This window comes from Chrysemys picta, unplaced genomic scaffold (genome assembly GCF_011386835.1).
Source record: "Chrysemys picta bellii isolate R12L10 unplaced genomic scaffold, ASM1138683v2 scaf3539, whole genome shotgun sequence".
NCBI classification, from domain to species: domain Eukaryota; kingdom Metazoa; phylum Chordata; order Testudines; family Emydidae; genus Chrysemys; species Chrysemys picta.
This window is the reverse complement of record NW_027056240.1, coordinates 351-5,933: the sequence shown is the minus strand read 5'-3', so window position 1 is coordinate 5,933 and position 5,583 is coordinate 351. Positions and strand designations below refer to the sequence as shown.

At 42.9% G+C, this 5,583-nt stretch overlaps 1 pseudogene; it reads left to right on the top strand.

The window, feature by feature from the left end:
- Positions 1–4,113: 4,113 nt before the first annotated feature.
- LOC135980477 (olfactory receptor 6B1-like) lies at positions 4,114–5,144 on the top strand (annotated as a pseudogene).
- The last annotated feature ends 439 nt before the right edge of the window (positions 5,145–5,583 follow it).

Genomic DNA, 5,583 nt, shown 5'->3' with positions numbered 1-5,583 from the left:
TAACTGAATAATTATGTTTCATCCAATGTTTCAAATTGAACAAAGGATCCCTGTTCCTATTGTGTTTCTCCTGAAGGGAAAACAGTCTTCCCACAGATCCAACCTTGAGTTTATGAAATATTGGCACATGTCACTATAATGATATGGCACCCTTCCACCTCCCTTCCAAGGGACCAATGCCCTGCCTTAAGACATAAAGGAGACAATCTCTATTTTCATATGCTTTCACTGTTTCTTTGCTTTATTCCCTAGACATGTACCTGTCGGACAATCAAAGGAGTTCTCCATTCCTATGGACCCCAAATCAGAATTCAACATATATATTTTATACTAATAACATTTTATCAAAGTATTAATCAAATGTTAATTTGCTAACTTGAGACCATGGGCGGAGACATTGTGTAACCTTTTAACCATTGGCTATTGTGCTATCTTGTCTTGCTGCAAAACCTATCCCGGGGTGTGGAACTGCCTACCGCGTCACTTTCCCCCGCCCATGGAAAATCTATATATTTCATTGTAATCAATTAATTGACAGTGTCTCTGAGCCTAATAAGCCAGGTGACACTCCGCCAGCGCTGTGTGTAATAAACCCCTATGCTTTGACCTCTACACGGTGTGGATTTATGTCCTTCAGTTGGGCAACCACAAAGAAGTAGATGCACATGCTAGGTCCACTGGGATTTTCCATACCCAGCTGGGGTTTTGCCAGGCACACATAGAACTGAGGCCAATTCTGCAGTTGGGTCTGTCAAACAGTCCCTGATGAGGGACTCTGCCTGCAGCCCTTCAGGGCAGCAGCTGTTCTTCTGCCACCAACTGCACAGAGAAGTTCAAAGGGAGGGGACCTGTTACAAAGAGTGTCCCCAAAACTCACTGCAACAAGCGCCCGTTCCGAGAGGGCTAGTTCTCAGGATACTGTGTCTAGTCAGCCCCAGGTGCCTTACAAAGCTACTGCCTACTAACGGGCAGAGCTCCTGTGGTGCCTAACACGGCAGTGCTGGTTCAGTCACTAGGAGCATGTCAGGGCTTGGCCAGAGGTAAGGGAGCTGGGCAACAGGGAGACCAGTAGGGCTCCAACACAATGGAAAGGATTTTCAAAGAGACCTACTAGAGTTAGGCACCCAAATCACTTTGAAATGGGAGTTGGACAGTTATATTCTCAGAGTCGTCTATGGAAGTTCAGCCCGGAGAGCAATGGGGATTCTGTCATGGTAGGTTCAATCTATGCGTTTCCATTGGAAACAGACCCCACATCAACACAAATGCACTGGGTGGAAGGGAAACCCTTGCTAATATATTGAAAGACGCTGCTGTTGTACATGCTCTCATAGCCACTAATATTGCAATCATGATGTTGTGTGATTTGGTTGCTAGTTGCTAGAATTTGGAGCAGCGCACACCCAGAAGTAGGTCAGAAGTGAGGAGAGATGGAATTATGCTGTCTAGGGCTACTAGAGGGCAGAGGAATGGGACAGGTGTAGTGGTGCTGCCCAATGGACAGCAGCCAAAGTGGTAGAGCAAGAAAGGAGATGTTATGTTGCCAAATGACCAACCGAGGGAAGTGGAAAGGGAGGTGCAGCTGTATCATGGTGTATAAGTGGTGAGTAAAGAGGACTGAAGAGAAAAGGACCTTGATTCCATCTAATGAACTGTGGATAGTAGCAGATGTTGACTAGTGAGAAATGGGCTGTTATACTAAATAATGGGCACCAGGTGACATAAGAGGTAAGAATGGGAAAGCAAAAAGAAGAATGCACTACAGGATAGCAGAGTAACAGGCTGTCATGCTGGGAAATGGACACTAAATGGCAGCAGAGTAGAGAAAGTGAGGGAGGGGGAAGGTCAGAAATACTGACTCGTGACCAATAGATTTCAGCGGCCAATACAATAATGAGAAAGTGGGTGGCAGCATGTTGTAAGGGTGAGATATGGGCAGCTATTTTCAAAAATGCCCATTAGACAATGGCATATCTTGAATACTAATTAAGGGGTGGTGCAAGTCCATGAGAACCTCAGAGTTATGAGCGCTCTCGGGAACAGAGGTTGTTCGTAACTCTGAAATGTTCATAACTGAACAAAACGTTATGTTGGTTCATTCAAAAGTTTACAACTGAACATTGACTTAATGCAGCTTTGAAACTTTACTATGCAGAAGAAAAATGCTGCTTTTAACCATCTTAATTTAAATGAAACAAGCACAGAAACAGTTTCCTTACCTTGTCAAATCTTTTTTTTTAAATGTTCCCTTGATTTTTTTTTTACTAGTTTATGTTTAACACAGTACTGTACTGTATTGGATTTTAAAAAAATACTATTTTTTTTGGTCTTTACTGCTGCTTGATTACATAGTTCCGGTTCCAAGTGAGGTGTGTGGTTGACTGGTCAGTTCGTAACTCTGAGGTTCTACTGTACATTATAACAGCCCATCACCTTGGATAGGCATCTTCCAAAAATGTAAGCTGGTTTTTGTTCATGATCTAAAATATTTTCCACAAAGGATCGTTAAACTAAAAAATGATGTACAATGGGACTTGTATAATTGCAAGTCACGTGGGACATTGTTAGCTACAGAGCTTTGGAGACACAAAATGAACCAAGTGGGAGAAAGGTTAAAGTGGGACCATATTAAAAAGCGTGATGACAGAATACAAATATGAGGGAGCATTTACACTTTGTAAATCAAAGGGGAAGCCCCTTTTCCAAACGAAGGTCAAATGCACCAGTTCATCCCTTCAGGTCACTGCAGATCTCTTCACTGAGAAAATCCAGTTTATGCAGAAAGAGGAGAGACAAGAACCTCTGATGAGTCCTAGCACCCAAGCCCTGAGAAACAAGAGCCCATCACTTCAAGCTTGGGCTGTCCTGTGGTTTCAGGTGAGCACTGTCTTCCTGATTGCATTTCTATACCACCTTCCAAACAGGGGCATGAATGTTCTTTGTGAATATTAGAAGGACAAGGCAGGCGAGGTAATATCTTTTATTGGACCAACTCCTGCTGGTGAACAAGAGAAGCTTTCGAGCTGAACAGAGCTCTTCTTCAGGTGAATATTAACAGTTTTAGCCTCAACTTCCCACAGCAGTGCCAGTTACTGTTCATAGCACCTTTTCACAGACATAGAGCGTGAGATCCATGTCTTGTGACAGGTCCTCAGTTGGAGATCTTCCCCACTGATAAAAATGGAGCTGCCTTGATTTACACCAGCTGGGGATCTGGCTCATGTGTGCCCCAATGGGGTGGCGAGTGGTGATAGAGCTTTATTACTCTAAATCACGCATGCCAGAATGTTTCTAGACTCCAAGTTCAGGGACAGCATCTTCCCCCACCCTGAGTTCCTTTCTTGTTCCTTTATTATCATCCCACAATCATTATGGCATGGGGAGGGTCTCTCCCCAGTTAGGGTTGTATATCAACCTACTTTTGTCCCTTCCTAAGATCCACCCTACAAAGAGCTGTTTTTTATTACTGCTACATAGTGAACGTCAGGAAACAGAAAAGGCATTGCCAGTCACTTACCATGTCACCATCACCACCAGAAAAACTAAGGGAGAATTTACTCCACTTCATAATTTATGGCATGAACTGATCTCTTGTGAGGGGGTGAAATTGTTCTTTTTCCTACAGGGCACTGAAATGCTGAATATACCAGGATATATTTGTAGAATAAATAGAAATAAATCTAACAGAAGGTCATTGCCTAAGAACTCTAAACTGCATTGAAAAATCTCAGTCCAATTTTAGTTGTTTGATTTTGACTCCTAAGACATGGCATGATTCTGGTCATTGCCAGAAATGAAATACAGCATTTAAGCAACATTGTTAAGCTCTAAGATGTCACTAGAGGGAATATCATAGTAGATAAAGAAATATTCTGATCCGCTATATCATTACTCGGCTACCAGAGATATGGGCTGTTTCAGAAGTGATTGCTTTGATTATGGCAGACGATGGTTTACATGGATACAAATGTTCTGTTCTCAAATTGAGACTTCTGGCACTTTGCTCTGACCTCTACATTTAGGTTTAAAATTTCAGCCTGCAATCTGGAAAGGAAGGGGAGTTTCTGAATACTTATGGAATTAATTAATGCAACTTGATTAACCTTTAACTCTATGTTCTTCCAATTCAATTGCACAGCTTGTTTTATTGTTCCTGGACTCAAACAATGGCAGACAGAGACTGGGGAAACCAAACAGCCATCAAAGAATTCATTATTCTGGGATTCGGGGATCTCCCTGACCTGCAAATTCTTCTCTTCCTGATGTTCCAAGTGATCTACATGGCAACCGTGGCTGGGAACACCCTCATTGTGATGCTCATTGTGGCTAACCAGCACCTTCACACCCCCATGTACTTCTTCCTGGGCAACTTGTCCTGCCTGGAGACCTGCTACACCTCAACCATCCTGCCCAGGTTGTTGACCAGTCTCCTGACTGGGGACAAATCCATCTCAGTCAGTGGCTGCATCATACAACTGTATTTCTGTGGTTCTCTGGCATGTACAGAATGCAATCTCCTAGCAGTGATGTCTTATGATCGGTATTTAGCCATATGTAAACCCCTGCACTATTCCACTCTTATGAATATCAGGTTTTGCCTCCAGTTGGCTGCTGGATCATGGTTAAATGGCTGTTTGGCTACTGCTATCTTTGTCTTATTCCTATCACAGTTAATATTCTGTGGCCCAAGTGAAATTAACCATTTCTATTGTGATTCCATCCCACTGATAGAACTCTCCTGCAGTGACACCCACCAGGTCATATTGCTGGCTTTCATATTAGTCTCTGTATTCACCCTCCCTCCATTCCTACTAACCCTGACATCCTACGTGTGTATCATCACCACCATTCTGAGAATCCCTTCCACCACCGGGAGACAAAAAGCCTTTTCCACCTGCTCCTCTCATCTCATTGTGGTGACAATTTTCTATGGATCCATAATGATTGTGTATCTGCTACCGAAAAGTGATACACTGAGAAATCTGAACAAAGTGCTCTCTCTTTGCTACACAGTCCTGACTCCCCTGGTAAACCCCCTCATCTACAGCCTGAGAAACAGAGAGGTCAAAGAAGCTTTGTGCAAAGCAGTTAGTAAATATGTGGCTTTCACCAAAACATGCAGAGACTCCCAGAGAATAACTTAGCCTGATGTTTTCAAAGCTTCCCGGGTGTTTTAAGCAATCAGCCGCCATTAAAATTAAGTTGAAAACTCCCATTGAAAATCTCAGCACTAATGTGAAGAAGAAATGGAGATGATCTGCATGGAGTTACTGAGACAGTCTTTGTGGTCCCCCGCTGTGTCCATGTAACACAATTTCCAGGAAAGTGAGTATGTTGACAGCTGTGTCACTCTCTCATGTTCAGCACTGATACACACAGTATGATGGTACTTTTCTCCAGGGTTTTGGCTAAATGTTCACCCTCTGTGAGGAGTGTGTACAGCCTCTGAAACTGCACAGAGCTGACATTGTGTAAGGCACAAAATCCACTAACGATGAAAGCAAATCCCTGGGTATATCCCCTGTTCATTGTTTCTCTATGTAAGATAATAAAGTCTTGTAATCAAATTCAGACAGTAAATAC